The following is a 22,225-nucleotide window of genomic DNA, read 5'->3' as shown; positions in this document are numbered from 1 at the left end:
GGGGGATAATGAACCCTGACAGATTGTTGGAAAAGGAAAAGTTAAGATTAAGTTGCTAAATGGGAATCATTGGCTAATACATGAGGTAAGACATGTTCCAAGGCTGAGTAGGAATTTAATTTTGGCAGGGCAACTCGGTGATGAGGGTTGTGTGGTTACTTTTAACGATAAAAATTGGAAGGTTTTAGAAGGTTCCCTTATAGTAGCAAAAGGTGTGAAAGTAGGCACCTTCTATCTTTGTACAAGTTATATTGTACCTTCTACTTTGCTTATTTAAGAGAAAAATGAATGTTCAAGAACAATTGTTGTAGTTGAGCAAGGAGAACAAATAGCTACTGTAGATTTTGATACAACATTGTGGCACAATAGACTTGGGCACATGAGTGAAACAGGTATGAAATTACTTTATTCAAAGCAAGTTTTTCCAAGTCTAAAATGTGTCAATATGGATTTTTGTGAAAGTTGTGTGTATGGAAAACAAAAGAGAGTGATTTTTGTGATGACTGGGAAGGAAAAGAAAAGTGAGAGATTAGAGCTTGTGCATACAAATGTATGGGGACTAGCTCAGGTATCTTACCTTGGTGTCTCTCATTATTATGTTGCATTTATTAATGATGCAACTAGAAAAGTATGGGTTTATTTCCTTAGACAAAAATTTGATGTATTTCATACTTTTAAGAAATGGAAATGCTTGGTTGAAAATGAGACTCGAAAGAAATTAAAATGTCTTAGATATGATAATAGTGCTAAGTATTGCAGTCATGAATTTGAAGATTATTGCTCTGCTAATGGTATTTGTAGACAAAAAACTGTTCCAAGGACTTCACAAGAAAATGGAGTAGTTGAATGCATGAATAGGACTATAATGGAGCATGCAATGAGCATGAGGTTGCATGCAAAGTTTCCCTTAAACATGTGGGTGGAGGTTGTTAATTATTTTGTATATTTGGTTAATAGATGTCCCTCTACTCCTTTGGGTTGCTGCATTTCAGAGGAAGCATGGACTGGTAAGAAGGTGAGTTATTATTTTCTCAAAACCTTTGGTTGTGAAGCATTTTCTCATATAGATTTTGAAAATAGAACCAAGTTGTAAGCTAAGTCAAAGAAATGTGTATTTTTTGGATATGGCATTAATGAATTTGGTTATAGGCTTTGGAATTTTGAAAATCATAAAATTGTAAGAAGCAGAGATGTCATATTCAATGAGAAAGTGTTGTACAAAGATCTATTGCAGCAACATGAGAAGAAAGAAGATGATTATGTAGTGCTGGATGATACTCCAAAAGCTAATGTTCTAGCAATTCCTTATGATGTGCAACAACCACAACAACAAATACCACGCACACTAATGAATGTTAGATAGTCAACAAGGCTAAATAGACTTCCAGAGAGATTTTCTCCTTCTTTGTATTTTATTTTACTTACTAATGCTAGTGAACCTAAATTTTATGATGAAGCTATGCAGGTGGATACTAAAATTTAGTGGGAGTCTGCAATGAAAGAAGAAATGGACTCTTTGCTGGAAAATAAGACATGGGATTTATGCAAGTTGCCTGCGAGTAAAAGGGCTTTACAAAATAAATGGGTTTACAGGTTAAAAGAAGAGGATGGAGGTAAGAAATGCTTTAAATCTAAGTTAGTGGTAAAAGGATTTGCATAGAAAAAGGGCATTAATTTTGATGAGATATTCTCTCTTGTTGTTAAGATGACTTCTATTCACATTGTCTTAAGTATTGTGGCTACTAAAGATTTGCATTTGGAGAAACTTGATGTTAAAATAACCTTCCTTCATGGTGATTTGGATGAAGAGATATATATGGCGCAACTACAGGGATTTGAGGTAAAAGGTAAGGAGAACTTAGTGTACAGATTGAAGTTTATATGACTTGAAACAAGCACCTCGGCAATGGTATCTAAAATTTGACAGGTTTGTGCATGAGCATGGATATAAAAGGTGTCATTTAGATCATTGTGTTTATTTTAAGAGGTTGGATGTTGACAGCTACATTATTTTATGTTTATATGTTGATGATATGCTTGTAGCTAGGTCTAACATAGATCACATTAAGGGGTTAAAGGAACAGTTAACACATGCATTTGCTCCAAAGGATTTGGGGGCATAAAAAAAAATCCTATGAAGATTTACAGAGATAGGAAGAACAAGAAATTGACCTTATCTTAGGCTAATTATGTTGAGAAGGTGTTGCAACATTTCTCTATAAAGCCATCAGCACACCTTTACCTGATCATTTGAAGTTGACTAAGGAGATGTGTCCCACGACACAAGAAGAGGAGGACAAGGTGTCTAAGGTACCTTATGCTTCATATGTAGGAAGCTTAATGTATGTTATGGTATGTACTAGGCCAGATATTGTACATGTAGTGGGAGTTGTTAGCAGGTATATGAGTCATCCAGGAACTGAGCATTGGAATGTAGTTAAATGGATTCTTAGATATTTGAGAGGAACATCCAATAAGTGTTTACACTTTGGGGGCTCTATTACTGATTTACAGGGATATTGACACCAGGCAAAGTACTATAGGTTATGTCTTCACTATTGGTGGGGTAGCATTGAGTTGGGTTTCTCAATTACAATAGGTTAATGCTTTATCCACTACAGAGGTAGAGTATGTTGCTACTACAGAGGTAGTCAAGGAGATGATATGGCTTCAGTTCTTCATGGAAGAATTGAGACACCCACAGAGGGATAATTATTTGTTCACAGATAGCCAGAGTGTCATTCATCTTGTAAAGAATTTAGCTATACATTCAAAGAAAAAACACATACAGTTACAATACCATTTCATTTGATCGATTTTGGATGATAGATAGTTAAAGCTAGAGAAGATACATACAAATGAAAATCTAGCAGGTATGTTTACAAAGGTAGTGAGAAGGGAGAAATTGTACTCCTCTTCAGCTTCAGTTGGTCTTCTAGACTAAATAGACTAAAAGGATAGCAGAATCCAAGGTGGTTTAATATTCTAGTGGGAGGTATAGGTTTAGTAGTGCTATGAGCAGTCTCCAAGTGGGACATTATTATTGTGGAGTTTGATCAGTATCTAAGTGGGAGATTGTTGTGATGTGGAGCCTAATCAGACTCAGAGGTTTATTCGTCATGGTTTCCCTCCATATTATTTCTATGGGGGTTGGTCAAGGGGCAACGCCCTAGGTGCCCTCCTTATCATAGTACAGGGTGAGGTCGAGGGGCAACGCCTCCATGGGGGGTTTTTACGGGTAGTGCCCTCGAAGCCAAAAAATGACCTTATATTGTAAAAGGCGTTGGCTACTATTTTTCTATTATTCTAGCCCTCATTTTGTAAGTGGCAAAAAGCTTGTATAAAAAGGCTTAGGGTTAGGGATTTTCATAATGTGTGATGCAAAAATTGGTTCTTGTGACAGTATTGAGTTGTAAGGGATTACAAATTGTAATCAGGTTGTAATCAATGGATCATAATAATATTGGATTTGCTGTCGGTGGATGTAGCCCAAGGATTGGGTGAACCACATTAAATCTTGTTGTCTTGTGTTCTCTTTTAAGCGATCTACTATTTTCTAGTATTGGTTATATTTGCATGTAACTATTATTTCTATCTGATGTTAATCTTAATAATGATATCCTCAAAACACAACACACAAAGAAGATAAAGTTCAATCAAGTCTCAATGAATGCAATATTTAAGTGTATATGTGTGTGTAAGTCACATGGTCATTTCTTTAAGACTCACATCTGATAGTGAGAAATATTGTAGCATCCTAGACTATAGGTGATCAACATAAACAACACACAAAGAAGATAAAGTTCAATCAAGTCTCAATAAATGCAATATTTAAGTGTATATGTGTGTGTAAGTCACATGGTCATTTCTTTAAAACTCGCATCTGATAGTGAGAAATATTGTAGCATCCTAGACTATAGGTGAGATATCTGAGAAGTGTTGAGAAACACTCGATGTCAAGAGGGGGAAGTGTTGAGAAACACCATTTTAGACAAGTTTCTAGAGAAACCCTAACACACAAGAAGACCTTGATAAGCTAAGCACTAGTGCCCCCTAGACGAGGACAAGAGTCTACCCCAAGCTAGGAAATGGTATCATGAAATGAATAAGCATGAAGTGAGATGGGTAGACATAGGTGCAAGGGTCTCAAGTAGCACCTGTTTCCAGGTTTTCACCACTTGGCAAATTTTTTTAGGACTTTTTGTGATTTTTGTATTTTATTATTTTTTTGGTGATGCATCAAAGTGCCCAGTGCTATGTTTTCACTAGGATAATCATTTTTTCAAGACATTGTATACTTCTATAGATTTTTTCAGCATTATGTATGATTTTTTTAAAATTATTTCAGGATCATAGGATATGTACAAATAGTTGAGCCAAGGGAGCCTTAAGCATAAAACTTCTTCAGTTGTAGGATATTGATAGGTTTAAGGAGTTGTTCTCCCTCAAGTATAGAAAGTTGATAAGCACCATATCCAAATGCAACAGTGATAATTTAGGGACCCAACTAGTTATGCTCAAACTTTCCTTTATGTTCTTTGTTTTGTTAATTCTTACGGTTTTCTCGAAGAACAAGTTCACCCACTTGGAATTCATGAGGATTAACTTATTTATTATAGCTAATGGACATCCTCTTCTAGTAGGCCCTCATGTGATGAAAAGCAAACCTACAACGCTCATCTAGGGTTTCTAGCTCATGTATCCTCATAGCTCTATGGTCCTCATCAATAATTAAACCATGTAGACAGAGTCCCAAAGAGGGAATCTCAACTCATAGAGGGAGGATGAGTTCAAAATCATAGACCAATGAAAAAGGTGTAGCCCCTATAGGAGTGCATATAGTAGTTCTGTAAGCCCATAGTAGTGGGTTGATTTGCAAATGCTAATCCCTTCCTAATTTGTGAACTATTCTATGCAAGATTTTTAGTAGTTTCTTGTTTGAGGCCTCAAGTTGGCCATTCCCTTGAGGGTGGTATATAGAGGATCAATATTTCCTAATCTTTAATTTCTCACATAATTGTTTGAGGTCCTTATTTTTTAATTGTCCTCCATTATTGATAATAATAGAGAATGGAACACTATAGTGATAGATGATATGGTTGAGTATGAACAGGGCAACATGTTTGCCTGTAGCAGCAGATAATGGAACAAATTCAACCCATTTCATGAAGTATTCAGTCATTATGATGATAAACTTATGTCCACTAAATGAGCTTGGGTGAATCTTACCAACCAAATCAAAGGCCCATTGCTGAAAAGGCCAATATGTGATTGAAGGAATAAATTCATGCCCAGGAGCATAAATCAAGTTACCATGGAATTGATACTTCTTGCATGATTTAGCATAAGAGATAACATTAGCTTGCATAGTCAATGAGTAGTAACCTACCCTAAGCAATTTTTGAGCAAATGCAAGGCCATTAGAGTGTGACCCACAAATGTCATCATGGACTTTAGCTAACGCTTTTTAAGACTCTTCTATCTCTAGGAACCTAAGAAGTGTTCCATCTAGACCCTTCCTATACAAGTCACCAGAGACAAGGGTATAATGTGAGGTATTGTGAAGGAGTTGGCATTTTTTTATTATGTGCGAAGTTTTGAGGAATAACTTCATTGTGTAGGTAGGAAAAGATGATGGAATAGCAAGAAGAGTCATGATTGACAATAGTGTAGATTGCATGGTTGTCAAGGGAGTCATAGGAAGGATGTCACAATTCTTCCACTAGGAACTGAGAGTGAGACTCGTGTTCTTGCAATTGTAAAATAGATGCTAGAGTGACCATAGCATTCACAACCTTCTTTTCTATCCTAGGAATCTACTTGAATGTTACAAAGGTAAAATAATTCCTTAGGGCATCAATCAACTCCTTATAAGGTACCAACTCGTCATCCTTAGTTTAGTATTCATTATTGAATTGATTAATGACAAGTTGGGAGTCTATGTAGATATTTAATTATGTGATTCTCATTCAAAAGCCAATTTAATCTCATTAGTCAAAGCCTCATACCTAGTTATGTTCTTAGTGCATGGAAATAATAATTTGTAAGACTTTAGGATTGTGCATCTGTGAGGTGCAACAAATAAAATCCCAGCACCAACCCCATTTTGAGTGTGTGAGCCATCAAAGAACATCTTCCATGTCCTCTTAGTGACATATATAATAGAGGCATCTAGAAAGTCAATCTACATTGGAGCATTATCTATAATTAGGAATTTAGCCAATTAATCGATAATTGTCTACTAATTAATAACTTTACATTCAACATACTGAATGTCAAATTTTGAAAGAATCATCATCCATTTGGCAAGTCGACCCATAAGTCTAGATTTACTTAATAGGTATTTTAAAGAATCTATCTTTACAACCAGTTATTGGGTATGTTTAAGCATATAATGTCTAAGTTTTTGGGATGCAAACACTATTGCTAGGCAAGCCTTTTCAATATTGTTATAGTTGAGCTCATAGGCCACCAAGATACAGCTGATATAATAAATAGCTCTTTATTTCCCATTTTCATCTTGTTGTGCTAATAAAGCTCCTAGTGTGTGTGATGTAGCTAAGATATAGATGATCAAAGGTTTCCCTTAAATCAGAGGCATGAGAATAAGAGGCTTTGCCTGATATTCCTTGATTAATGTCAAGGTTTTCTCAATTTCTTCATTCCAAATACTGGAAGCACCCTTATGTAAATTCTTATTGAATGGTTGTGGCCTATCAACAAGTTGAGAGATAAACCTTCAGTTTGACTAAAAGGCATCCTTATTTGACTAATGTTTCTAGGAGGTGGCATATCCATGATAGCTTGAACTTTTTGAGATATACCTCTATGCCCTTTGCTAAAATGATGTACCCTAGCATTTTTCCTTATGTAACACCAAAAGCACATTTCTTTGGGTTGAGCCTAAGTTGAAATTGTTCCATACGGTCCAGTATCAAACTCAAGTCTAACAAGTGAGTGCTTCTTTGTTGAGATATTGCCAGAGTGTCATCAACATAATCTTCCATGTTTTGTGCATCAGATCTTGAAAGATAGTGGTAAATAGCCCTTTGGTAGGTAGCACTAGCATTTTAAATCTCAAATGGAATCACATTCCAACAAAAGGTTCCCCATGCACAAGTAAAAGTTGTTTTATCTTGGTCTTCTGGAGCTATCTTGATTTTATTATACTTGGAGAAACCATCCATTAGGGAGTACATTTCACAACCCACATTCATGTCCACTATCATGTCAATCTTAGGTAGTAGAAATTCATTCTTTGGCCATGCTTAATTAAGATCCCTAAAACAAGTGCATACACAGATGGATTTGTCATATTTTGAGATAGGCACAATATTGGAAATCCATTATGCATAGTCAATAGCTCAGATGAAGTTGGCACTTAATAATTTTTTGAGCTCAGCTTTAACTAACAATGCCACATGAGGGTGCATTTTTCTCAACTTTTGTTTGACTAGTTTGACGTTAGGAGCTATGGACAGATGATGCATGATGAATTTCATATCTAGACTAGGCATATCAACATAAGTCCATGAGAAATTGATTTTCTTTTTCTTAAAGAACTCTATAAATTGTCCCTTCTCTTCTACTAACAGGGATTGAGCCACATGTATTATCTTAGGAGACTCCTTAGAACCTAGATTGATTGATTGCATTAGTTTGATCAAAACTGATGACTAGTCTTGAAAATAGCTTGGAAGACTACCAAGCACCTCATCCTCGGGTACCCCGAAGAGCTTTTTACCCTTGGATACATCTTTATTTTTACTATTTTTGGGTTCAAATACCACCACAAAGTGGTTTTTGCCATCTGAATGGTTGTTTTTCATTTTTCTCTTTATTTTATGAATGAGGTACTTGATATATGTCTATCATATTAGTCATTGGTTCACTAGTGGAAGACACCATAGGTTCAATAGTTTTTAGATAGTAGTCAATCTCATAATTGTTTTGAAAAGATGGTAGCTCCAGTCTTTGATGTTAAATAGACCAATCTATGAGATCGGGGTGTATGAGTGAAAGGGAGGTGGAAGCTTTAAGATTGTTGTTATAAAAGGGATCATCTCTGGCGACAAGAGAAGTTAAGCCTATAGGGAAAGCTCCAAAGGAATCTAAATCAAGAGAATGCCTAGAGCGATCAACATGATGTACTAAAGCAAATTACAAGCCAAACTTATCAGACCCTAGACTAGACTTGTCGACTATGTTGGGTTGGGTGACATAGGCATGTATGATATCCAATCCTAATTCATAAGAGGCATCTAAAAGAGACTCTCATTCATATTTTCCAGAATTAGTACTCTTATTTTGGGCTAGCATTTGAAAAATATTTTCTCTTATTTTACCTCTATTAGGATTTTTATTAGCAAATTTGTCATATTCATGTTGTCTAGACATAGAAGCTTCAACATCATTATTGGTAGTCATTAGTTCTCCTCCCCAAAGAAGGAAAGTAGAGGGAATGAATTCTTCTTCTTATGTAATGGGGGGTAGCAATAGGTTGATTATCATCTTTTGGTTCACTGATAAGAGAAGCCTTTCTATCAAACTTTGACAAGTCGTCATATACCCCAAAGCCTATATCAACAGTATCCTTATTTTTTAAATCCCCTAGTGTGTTCCACAAGAGCATTTTTTTCACTATTAAGGAATCCTTGACCATAATAGCCCATATTCTTCAAAAAAAAAAATTGTCTTTTCCATATCATTTGGGAGAAATAGGAGTAGTAACAGTAATTTCCTCAACATTTTTCTCTTACTTATAGATATAGTCCCTTATAGCTTGGTCTTCCTTTTTTTCTTCCAAAGGCATGGATGAATGAACAAAGGTCCAAAAGACAATCATGGTGGAAGCTAAGGGCTTCATTTTCTTAGAAGGTTTCTCGTAGGATTGTGGAGAAACTGATAATGCAACAATAAATCTAAAGTGTATTCTCCCATACCAATGCTCATCATTGTTAGTTTTTGTTTGCATTATGTAAGGGATGGATTGATCACACAAGAAGATCGATTGTGTGGTCTAGTGTTTTAGTAGTAGTGAGCATGTTGATGGAAATGGAGTTGTCCTAGAATGACAACCTTAGCACCATTCGATGGGAATTTTATCCATTGATGGTGTGTCGATGGCACAACTTGCATTTCGTGGATCCATGATCTTCCTAGCAATAGATTGTATGCAAGTGGGATGTCTAGAACTTGTAAGACCACATCCCTCTCTATAGGACCCACACAAATAGGTAGCATAATTAGACCTTTTGAAGACCATTCAACTTCATCGTATGCCTTGATAGTGATTTTTCATCTAGGATCAATGACAAATTCAAATTGTTAGGAATAATAGTCCACCAGATATCTAAGAGGGAGGGGTGAATTAGTTATCTAACTAAAACATTATTCAACCTTAATTAATCTTAACCATGTAACCAAAGTAAACAACAACCATAACAAGATGCACATAAACAATTACACCATATTTGTTAACTAGGGAAACTCTTGATAAGAGGGAAAACCCTAGTGGGAATGGTGCCCACAAAGATATACCCACACACACACATTCCTTGTTAGAGGATGGACACTGTTAGAAGTCTATAAACACATTTAGTACATAAGAGTCCCTGTTAGGAGACTTTGAATCCTTGTTAGAAGATTCCAACCTTGTTAGGAGTTGTGCCAACCTTGTTAGTAGTTGTAGAAGGCAGAAGGATCCATTGTCCAAACAACTCATGGAGCAAGACCATTGAACTTCATTGTCCAACTAATCTCTCAATTATTCCTTATAGAATAATTGTTCATACTATGCTTTATCCTCTTTTGTCTGTCCTTTCAGCTAGACAAATCACTATCAAACCTTGTGGACTAGGTCACAAACCTTGGATCCAAATATCAAACCTCATATCTCAAAATAAAACCTCAGCAATGATTTTTTCTCCAACTTTTCTCTGCTCTACTTATCTTCGCATATCAAAATAATTACTCAGCATTCATATCTGTTCTTCTCTTTTTTCTCTTCTTTCTCACTTCTATGTCAAAGGAAAATGTCCTTCCTTTATACCAAGTCCATAAAAAAATTCCCTTGAGTTGGCTATTACACCTTCTCAATTAATTATTATAGGACCTCATTAAGAACACATTTCACTTAGTGATAACATCAATTTGTGGTATGTGTAACATTATGACGAGTGAGCTTAGCCACATCATCTCTAGAATGTCTTCTACGTGCCAAAATAATAACTCTACTAAGAGATATAATACATTTACCAGAACATGCTTCTGTAAACTCTATCTTTGAACAATCTTCACCAAAACTTGTATAACTTCTTCCAGAATTAATATTTTTGCACTCAAGGTTAGTTGCATATACTAGACACTTAGCAATATCTCCCATTAACCTCGCTAGTGAAAATACTCAATGATATGTCCGTACCAACATAATCTTTATTGTTGTTCTTCTGTCAAATACCACAAAAAATTGCTATGTTGACATCAATGAAAAACACAATCATGAATGTAACATATCATCATGACAATGATCTAATCATGTTTCTACAATACTCCCCCATAGTAATATCATCAACATTCATGCTTCCAACATAGACATTCCAATCTATTGGATTACATTGAAAAAAATAATGTTTAGCCTAGCACCATTGTCTACCAGGACTCGATGAACTTGAGTGTGAAAGATTTGGACTTCCATATGGAGGGATAAATTATGTGGATGGCTAAGAGCTTTGTTGTCTTCTTTGGAGAAAGTGAGATAGTGAGGTGACGAGATGTGATCTGATCCAGAGGATATTTTCACTAAATTTTGAAGTATCTCCAAAACTCCAAATTAGTACCAGGTTATAGTCCTCAAAATTTTGAATCCAATGCAACTTGAACAGGCAAAAAAGGAGTCTGTATGCTTGAGATATGGCCAGTCAAAGGTTGGTCAAACCTTGGTCAAAGGCCATCAGAAAGGAAAAATTTTGAACTCTCCAAAATTGGTCAAAATCAACATCAAAATGAAGGTCTCGTCGAGAGCTTTCCAACATTTGTTTCATCAAAAATGGAGCTCATACGCGAAAGTTATGCTCAGTCAAAGTTCAATTGACCAAATGCCCTAGTTGACCATATGATGACATCAGCATGATGACATGGAAAAAAAAGTACATTGGCCAATCAGTGATTGACATGTGGCACTCGAGAGGCAAAAAAATTTGGTGCCATGTTTATGGCAGGGAAGCCCATGTGGCACCTAGGTGTTGTCTTGGAGCTAACGTGGCATTCAAATTTGGTGCCTACATGGCATATCTGACATGGCAGGTAGGTCCATAGTGACACTTCCACGTGGCAAAGTTTTAATGTTGCCGTTGGAGGTCAGTGGCTAGGTTTGAACCCGTGACCACCACCTCACAAACTAAGACGTTGGCTATTAGGCCACGCAGAGTTCTCGTTATAGAAATAACAAAGTTGTTATTTAAGTTATGAGTACTGCCAATTCAATTTTAAAAGGGTGCTAATGGGAGTTGAACCTACGACCCAGTGCCTTTCAAAATTTGTTGTGACCATTGTGCCACGCACGCATTCTAAAGTATATAAGGTGTGATTTCTATTTAAAGTTTGACAAATAGCCTGCTCCCCTTTTAAATAAGGAATGTGGTTATTTTGTTAATCTTTAACCACCCTAATTTGGTAAAATGCCAAAATACAAAAATGTAAAGAGGGCTATTTCGAAAGGGGGAGTTTGTTCAAGGCCTATAATTAAATATTTTTGTTTTGGCCTAATTTAGGAAAATTTTATGTATAAAATGAAGTGGGTAGGTTCATTTTTCAACATTGAACATAGGTATTCAGTTGGAAGCAATTGATGAAAATTGATAGGGGAATTGAGGAAAATTGATGTGAGCCTTATGTTGATGGAATATTGAGGATTTATGTGCAATTAAATCCTTGAGGAGAGAGAAAATCTGGAGGACAAGTTTTTAGTCCTGAACAATAGAGTAGTGTATTGCTGATGTTCTATAAGGGATTGAATTTGCAACACTTTGTACTTGATTTGAAGTTAATTGGATATGTCCACCAGTTGGAGCTGGACCTGGAGACGTATTCTTGATAGGGAAAACTCTGAGATCAAATCGTGTTGTATCTCTTTTCTCATCTCTCTTTCTGTCATTTATGTGATGTTCTTTTCTGCATTTTTCAATTATGTTAATTTGCTTCAGTTAAAGCATTATTTAATTGCATGTAATTGGTTAAAATTCCTCTATATTAGGTCTTTAATCCTCTTCTCTATAATTTCAACAGTTTAAGGAAAATAGCCACGGATTTACTGCCTGGATTGAGAAATTAAATCTGATTGTTAGGATTAAGCCATAATTTTATAAGTCCTAAATCAGATCATGATTGATCATGTCTTGGAACCTCTTAGTGTCAATATTTGTGGCAATTTTGGTTGTTTGTAAGTCTTTTCAAGGATCTCCTTCTGTAAAGGAGACGATTCTAGCAACTCAAAGATAGAAATTTGAGCAAGGGTTTATTGCAATTGACTGATAAGGTAATAACTAAAGATGACCATAACAACCACCTCTTTGGAAGAAGAGGCATTCTTGGGATCATTTTCTACTTTGAGGACAACCTTATATTGCTCCCTAGTGACAATCTTTAGTGCCTTACCATGCAAAGAGGAAGTTTTTGCTACCTTAAGAGTCACCTTAGGCCTAGTGTCTCTATAATTTTGTTGTGTGTTGCATATTTTCAAGATGACTTTAGGCTCTTCATAATTAGTTTCATAGTTTGGTTTGTTGTCAAATTTGGGACCCAACATGTAAATGATTTCAACATGTTGATGACATTGTCAGTGTTAGTGTAAGCACAGTTGATCTTAGCATCATGATTCTTCTTGTTAATTTGAGATGACTCCCCTTTTTCATACTTGGGTAAGGGTTGTTTAAAGACTTTGTGATCATAATTCTTGACTAAACCATTTGTAAAAACATTTCCTACATCAATGAGGTCTTGGATGACATCCTTAAGCTTGTAACAATTATCAATGTTGTGTCCCTTACTCCTATGATAGCTACAAAAGTGATCATCCCTCCACTAATAAGGCTTTGATGGGCGTGTCATAGGGTTGGGAATTATTAGGTAGCATGATAAGCTTGTTAGCAAGCAAGGTCTTTAGAACCACCTCATATGACTCAACCATCGCTATGTAAACACATTTTGGTTTAGAATACTTCTTAGTCTTGTCAAAGGATTGAGACTTTGAAGTTTGTTGTTGTTTGGCAGCATAAATATCATTAGAGAAATCAAAGGTTCATTCTTTGTCTTATGAGCATCTACAACTCCATCATTGACTATGTATTTATTCTTGTTCCAAGGTTTTCTCTTATCCTTTCCATTCTTGTCTTTGTTAAGCATGATGTCACCCTTCTTGATGACAACATCCTTAATGCAGTAAGCGCTCTCAACCATGTCGTTGAAGGATGTGGATAATTGTTCTCTAAGGTCATAGTATAAATCAAGTACAAGCATGTTGGTAAAGATGTCAATTTTCACATTTTCAAGAATCTACCAAGGGTACCTTGAGTGTAAGGATCTCCAACATTGTAGGTATGTAGCAAAGGGTTCACCTTATTTTTGTTTGATATTACACAAGTCCAACATCATGATAGGATGTTGAATATTGTGGGAATATTTCTAAATGAATCATTGTGCAAGCTCATCAAACAACTTGAGGGGAGGGATAATTTGGTGAAACATTCCATAGCTTGGCCCCTCAAGCTCTTAGAAAAAAACCTCATGAGATAGGTGTCTTCGTGCATAAAATCCATGCTAAGAGTATAGAAGTGTCATACATGATCATGGGGATCACTATTTCCATCATATTTATCATATTTGGGAGCCTCTATGTCCCTAGGAAATGGGACCATGTAGAGACTTCTATTGAATGGAAGAGCACATATAGATTCAACAAAATAAGTCTTAGGTTGTCCTTTAGCTACTTGCAATTGAGCAAGTTGGTTTTTGAGCTCTTGCATCTCTTTCCTCAAGCTTTCAACCTTAGTGAGTTATCTCTTTTGGATGATCCTTGGGACATCATAGTCATGGGGGAGTTTCCATCCCCTATATATTGGAAATATAGGTCACCATTTTGTTCTAAGCTTTCAGCATTGGCCTTTGGGCAACCTCGTCTTGTTGGAATACATGAGATCTTTTCTAGTGATTTCATCATTTACCTCACTTTCATGATGTGATTGTGATGATCTAGGTGGCTAGGGACACTCTTTTGAATTTAACCTTGGAGATCTAGGTGGCGTGTTGTTTCCATCATTGCCACCAGTAGGGTGACTCTCGAAAGGATTACTATAGTAACCATGTCCATGTCTATTCTTAGAGTTATGTGAATGAGAACTCGACTTGATGATAAGACCTCTCCCTAATGGCCATGCATATAGCCTCTTGTAATCTTTCTTTTTCTAAGTGAGATTGTTCTTCTTTTTGTGAAAAGAGTTGCTCTAGGTGGAGATTCCTCTCTTTAAGATGCATGGTGAGTGAAATGTTGTCTATAGCCCTAGGAGCATCAAAGGGTGTATCAAAGGGGTTCTTAAAGCTATAGAGTGGATTGTGCCAAATGTTAGCCTCTTCTTGTTTGTCAGGGATGGGCTCTTCCTCACCGATTTTCCTATGAGAATGCCTAGTTGGAGTTATCAATTGTTCAAAAGTAAACGAGGGATGACTTCCTTGACTGACTTGGCGTCTAGTCACAACCGACATGTAAGAATATGTCTTTGTCTAATGAGATGAGATAAAATCTTTTCAAATTTAGAGTTTATATGGCCAAAATGATCACTTTGTTAAAGATAAGATAAATAAGTGGCTTGACAAGAGTGCTCAAGAACTTACAACACTAAGGACTTGAGTCAAGAAATTGAGCAAGAAGCTCGATAGCAAGTAGCTAGAATAGCAAGCTAACCAAAATTTGACAAGTGATCATTAGTGACATTTTAGCTCACATCCAACATACTAGATCCATCCTTTCAACTTAGTACAACACCAAACACGAATATTTTGAACCAGATACAATAAAGACACCCCTAAATCAACTATGACACAATTCTACAAGCAACAGAGATTGGGCAATATTTATCAGCAAGCCAGGCAATATAAGATCAACAAAAATTATCATACGATTAAACTTTCCACAGTTAGGAAATACTTTATTTTCATGCAATGGTTTCCTCAAAGTAGTGCAATAAACCTTGTAACTATAGTGCAATAGAGTTTACAATTAACACACGATACTTTCTCAAGTGAAAAATATTGCACGATATTTCTTAGGAGGTCATGCGATAAAGGTCTAGTGAATTGTGCAAAATGAAACTTTATGCCTAAAAGATCTATGTTTCAGTTTGACCTTTTGAACATCTCAGGCCAGAGCGTGGTAGTGACAACACAAAACTTTAGTTTATAGCAAAAAACACCATGGTTTGAAAATAGTAAGGGAAATAAACACGTCTCAAAGAGTTGAATAAGGGACAAAGAAACCTTTCCAACACAAGCAATTGAGATATCAAAAGAAAAATCATATGAATGTTAATGCCATGTTTGATGTTCAAGAACATTTACACAAGTCTTGTCACATTTGAAGACACATTCCAAGTAAAACTACCTAAGGTCATGATTCATTACTCAATGACTTGGGCCATGCTAAGTGCCCCTTCACCTCACACAAAGTGATTACCCACAATAGATATTGGTTTTGTCATGGAGGTGCCATTGGTACAACCAAAGGGACAAAAATGGTGAGTGTAAAATCTTGGGGTGATTCGGGTAGTCCACTAGGATTGATCCTTACACCAAGATGTCGAGCGGATAAATAAGGTAGCTTCTATCCATGTGGTGCTATGAATAGGACACCTTACCTTATGGTAGGTAACAGACCTCATGGCCACATGAGTACCTTAAGCATTCTTGTTTAATATTTTCCTCATGGTCCCAATCCCACAAGTACTTCTACTAAGAGAAGACAAGTGTTACACCCCCCAAGGCTTTGGCCTTTGTCAAGGGGTTTATGATTATAGTGGGTTGGGTTAGCTGGGTTTTTCTCATTCTAACTTTGTGTCATTCCTATTAATATATTTCCACTAATAGCAAGCCCTCTAAAGCTAATATCTCTCTAGGAAATAATAATAAAATGGACCCACTCTTGGAGGTCAAGATTTTTGATTCACCTCAAAGGTGAAGAGCGTACTCTCCTATTCCAATCGCTTCCCCCAAACACACCAAGAAAGTTAATTAAAACCTCTAAAAAGTGGAGTATGCCACTCGCTTTCAAGATCTAAGGGTGGGCCAAGATTTTTAATTCACCTCAAGGGTGAAGAGCATACTTTCCAACCACCAAAATACCCTACTCATATGTTTTATGTGCCTAATGAAAAAAAAACTACTATAACAACCACACATAAAATAAAGGAAATACAAGCACACTTGGTTGTTTGTTTTGATTTTTAGGTAGCCTGCAAACAAGAGTTAGTAGCCTTTTAGCATAAGGTCTTTGACATGCATTCTTTTATTAGCAATTTTCAGCTAACCCTACAAAACAAAGGTGTTAGTCCATCAAAGGGTTAGTCCAAAAATGTGATAAAACCTACATAAGACCTCTGTTAGACAAGGAATAAATGTGAGAAATCCAAAAAATTGAATGCTAAAGACTCAAAATTGATCAAATAACCTGAACAACAACCAGTTTCAGATAGGGTGATTTTTTTTCTAACACAATATCGTATGATACTTTTTAGTATACAGAGGCAATATTATTGCTCTATGCGATACTTCACATTACACTTGTGCGATATATTTTGCAATAATAGTATGACAATTCCTAAATGGTCATGCGATACTTAAACTAGTAAAGTATCGCACTGCAGTATTGAAAAATATCGTATGGTATTGATAAAGTATAGCATGATAATTTTGTCTATAGAGAAAAAAAAATAGAAACAACAAGATAAAATGCAAGATGAAAATGCAGATAGAGAGGCAAAACCAAGACGTCTTGCCCCACGGTGGGTGCCAAAAATGTACATAAGAAAGTGCACTTCTCTAAACCATTCTATTCAAGCTATTCCATGGGTTGGAAAGCTTGAATTATGTCTTAGAGATCCCTAGTCATGGAGTGTAAAAGGTATACAATACAAGCAATAAGATAGCTCTCAGTTGAGCCTTAAGAATGCAACCCTTGCTAGTAAACCATGAAATGGGAGATTCTTTAGACAAGAGCAAGAGTGCTAGTGTCAAAGAATTCTAAAGTATGCAATGCAAAGATGAAATTATGTTATAATGAGATGCACAATGCAACTATGATAATAACATGGAAGTATTACCAAGACATTCTAATTAAACAAGGTGAACTATGTTATTGCAAAAGAAACTAAGCTAATGCAAATGATGCTAAGCTAGAATGAGGATGCAAGAATGAGAAAGAAGATAGAAGTTCTCCACAAAATGCTCCAAAGAAACCCTGTAAGTAAACCTGAAACATAACAATAGCTCAAACACAAGTATCCTTAGAGAGTAAGAAAGCTCTCTCCTTAAAAGGTATATGGACGGTTGAGATCAAGATCAAGAAGTGAATGATCAAGGGTGGGAGTTGACTTTTAGCATGATCCATGTGCAAGATCATTTCCAAAAATGAGAAAGGGTTGACTTTTCATGTGAGACAAAGTCTTTTCTTTTAATTCATAAATAGGAAAAAGACTTTATGTGTGCACATTAGAGTGGGTTGGAAGAATGGGATCTTTTATTTAATTAAAATGGGACATGTTATTTTAATTAAATTATGGACTTAGGCTATTATAGTCAAACTATAGGTTCAAAATCAAATAAATTGATTTTTAGAGATTTGGTCTAGGCAAATATTTGAATAATTTAGCCAAAATGTTGAGTAGGGGGCTAATAGTCTAGATGGTCATTTTTTAGGTGATTACACTTGATAAAAGAAATGAACCAATGACATGGTAATGAATGAAGACATTCACAACATTGGAGAGGAAGATATTCATGTGGACCATGAAGATTATGATATGGAACACTTAAAGCATGAGGAGAATGAGGAACGAAAATCAAATGCAAGAAGAAGATGAAAAGGAAAATTACATTGAAGACGATGATGAAGATGACTTTGGAAAGAAATTTGGAGTCATCTTTTCATGATCCATAACCTATCTGTATAATAGAAGCAATATAAGTTGTATAAAATTATACACATGAACCAACATCAATAACCATATGAAGTTGTATGGAAATCCATAAATGAATTACCAAACACATAAAATAATTTTATTGGTGTGTCAAGTTCCTTTACATGGTGATCTAGCATATTTTTTGGACCATTATATGAGCCAGAAGTTTGGTGGGGGAAATATGCTCCACAGTTTTGGGGATTGCTTAAGTTTTGTGGAAATTTGATTCCTTGTCACAAACATGGGTTTGGAGATGGTGGTACTATTTGTTTCATTGTGTTAGCCAATTAATACATAGGGAAAAACTATGATAAAAAAAAGTTTATAATGTATATCTATTTTTTGTTTTATAGAAATGTAAAAACATCATTTTACTATATTTTCTTTGTTTCTATTGATTTATATTCAAAATAATATGTATAATTTCAATTTTTAAAATATTATATATTTTATAATTCATAAAAATTCAAAAAATATAAAAACATATGATAATATAAAATTTTAAAAATATATATTAAATAGTTATTAACAATAAGATAATTTTGAGAAGCTAAGATGCTTAAAGATAACGTTGAGAAGCTATTCTTTTTCAGTAATGATAAAACCATAGGGGTTGATGCTGATGGGGCTTCTAGAGGTATAAATATGATCTAGAATTGTAGTAATATTAAAGGGGATATTATATCATAGAGCAATAATATATTGAATGTCAGATGTTGGAATATCAAGGATGGTACTTCATGGGTCCAAACTAATGTTTATGCTCCTAATACGAAGTAGGAAAGAAAAGATTTTTGGTCTTAATTATCTAACCAAAGGAGGGACTTTTTTGATGAGGGATGGGTTATTATGGGAGATTTCAATACACCATTGAAAGAAAATGAGAAGATGGGAGGAAGCCAGCCTAATCTGGACAACATAATTGATTTTATGGATTTTATTGATGAACACTAGCTTCGTGATATTGATCTACAAGGTATAAAATACACTTGGACAAATAGAAGATCAGGAAATGATATTATTCAAGTTAGACTTGATAGGGATTTAATTAGCAATGCTTGGTTTCAACATTACACTTGCTCTTTATCAACTTATGTGAGAGGAGGATCTAATCATTATCCTATTTCTCTTTTAGTTGATCTTGTTTCTATGAAAAGGAATTTTCCCTTTCATTTTGAAAAATTGTGGACCTTACATCCTAGCTTGGAAAATCTTATAAAGTAATGGTGGATTATTAAGGTTGAGAGGATAATAATGTTTAAAGTTGCAAATAAGTTAAGAAATTATAGATAGTAGTTTTCCACAATCCATTAGAATTATTTATTGTTGTGTTACAATTTTTGCATCAACGTTTTGGGTCACACTCTGTACTCCATCATCAGGATGAGAGAGTTGAAGGATTCTATTACTTTTTTCCTTTAGCTCTCTGATCCTAATGATGGATCACAGAGTGTGATTTGAAACATTGATGCAAAAATTGTAACACAATCTGCCCAGAAAATATAGTAATGAAGTTGAGAAATGTTAAAGATAACATTAAAAGATGGAATAAAGTAACTTTTGGTAACATTTTTTACTCTAAAAGGAAGATTGTGGAGGAGCTAAAAGAGACACAAGACAACATCCAAATGAATGGCTATGAGAATGTGTTTAAGGAGGAAGGGGATGCAAAATTGGAGGATTTATATGATGTTATCACTAAAGAAGAGACTTTTTGGAGGCAATGCTCGAGAAAGATCTTTTTGAAAGAAGGGGATAGAAATATGAAGTACTTTCACATGACTACTTTGAACATAGAATGGCTAACATAATTTTTAGACTGAAGGTGGATGAGGTTATTACTAAGGAAGAAGAAGACTTCAGAGGTGAAGCTACCAAGTATTTCAGTGGGTTATTGAAAAAGGATACCCATCTTGATAAGGATATGTGGAAATATTTCCTGGACTATATTCCTAATATTTTGAATGAAGACCAAAATAGAGTTCTTATTGATATTACTTCAAAGGAGGGAATTCAGAAGGTTGTCTTTTCTTTTGAGGGGGACAAAGCACCGGGTCCAAATGGTTTTCCCTTTCTCTTATTTCATACCTATTGGAATATTATAAATGAAGATGTTATTAATGGTGTGAAGGAATTTTTTGGATCTAGGAAACTTCTAAAAGAGCTAAATGGCACATTCATTATTGTAATACCCAAAAAGTAGGGGGCAAATAGTATTGTTAGGATTAAACTATGGACATAAATAACAATTACATGCAAATATAACCAATATTAGAAAATAATAGATCACACAAAAAAGAACACAAGACACCAAGATTTAATGTGGTTCACCCAAACCTTGGGCTACGTACACCAAAAAGAAAGTCCAATATTTTGCAATCCAATGATTACAACCTGATTACAATTCGTAATCCCTTACAACTCAATACTGCCGCAAGAACCAATTTTCGCATCACCTAATGAAATAATCCCTAACCCTAAGCCCTTTTATACACGTATTTTTACCGCTTTAGGGTTATAATTAATAATTACATGTCGGCCCAAAATATCGATAAAATAGGGCCCAATTTTTTTTTTTTTTTGGGGGTGATGCCCCAAGCCCCAAAGAATTTATGAAGTATGTACAATACTTTCCTGATCAGTCACCACAAACTAACAAGTATGGGCCAATTCAGACCTATTAGTCTTTGTAAATCCTTTTATAAGATTATTTGTAAAGTTCTTGCTTTAAAGATTTTGACTTTTCTCCCTTCTTTGATTTCAAGATAGTAGAGTGGCTTTGTGCTAGGAAGACAAATTCTAGATTCTATTAGTTATGTTCATGAGGTTATCCACTCTTTAATAAAATCTAACAAAGAAGGCTTCCTGCTAAAATTAGATTTAGCAAAAGCCTATGATAAGGTGGACTGGGACTTTCTGAGATTAGGACTACAAGCTTTTGGTTTCAATGATATATCCTTGGATCACATTCATATTTTGGTCTCTTTTACCACTTTCTTGATGTTGGTTAATGGGTCCCTGACTCCTTTTTTTTTTAGCCTCACGGGGTTTAAGATAGGGGGACCCTTTATCTCCTATTTTATTTATCTTAATGGTGGAATGCTTTGGTAGATTCATTGACAGAATGGTTCAAAAAGTTAACTTTGTTGGTCTTAGATCCTCATCTAAGGATCAAATTTATTCTCACAAGTAATTCATGGATGACTCTATTGTGATGGGAGAAGCTAAAGTGAGAAATGCTATAAATATTAGGAAGGCTCTTGATAATTATGGGAATGCCACTGGTTAGCTCATTAATCGGCTAAAAATCTCTATTTACTTTATATATGTTAATGAGAATAGGAAAGCTAAGATTAAGTGAATTTTGGGTTGTGAGATTGACAATCTCCTAGGGTCTTATCTTGGTCTGTCACTTTGCCTTGATCCCCCTAATTAATTTTGGAGATCCTTGATTGATAAATTTTATAACAAGCTTGTGGTTTGGAAAGGATCTCTCCTTAGCTAGGCTGGTAAGATTATTGTGTTAAAAACTACTATTGAGAATATCCCTCTGTATGCTCTAAGTGTGTTTAAAATTCCTAGGAAATATGTTGATATTATTGAGAGGATCAATTTTTTTTTTCCTATGGATAGGTATGGAAAAAAAGAAAAGATTGACTCTTATAGCCTGGGAGAAGGTGTGCAAGCCTATTAGAAAGGGGGATTCGAGCTAAGAAGAATTGGTAATATGATTGATTATTTGTTGTCTAAAATGATATGGAGATTTTTTTAATGATGATGGAGAATGGAAGAATATTTGGAATAACAAATATAATATTCGTAATGGGAGTCTCCACCATTTTCTTAATGATGACAATACTCAAGGAGGATCCATTATCTGGAAAAATGCTCAAAAAAACAACTAGATGGTCAATAAGGGGGTGAGATGGAAAGTGGGCAATGGGGAAAGTGTTCAATTCTAGGATGATATATGGGTGTTGGATCACCCTCTTAGTACTGAC

Source organism: Cupressus sempervirens, chromosome 3, assembly GCF_028749045.1.
Source record: "Cupressus sempervirens isolate cs-2001-9-10 chromosome 3, ASM2874904v1, whole genome shotgun sequence".
NCBI lineage: Eukaryota > Viridiplantae > Streptophyta > Pinopsida > Cupressales > Cupressaceae > Cupressus > Cupressus sempervirens.
This window is presented reverse-complemented; position numbering follows the sequence as displayed.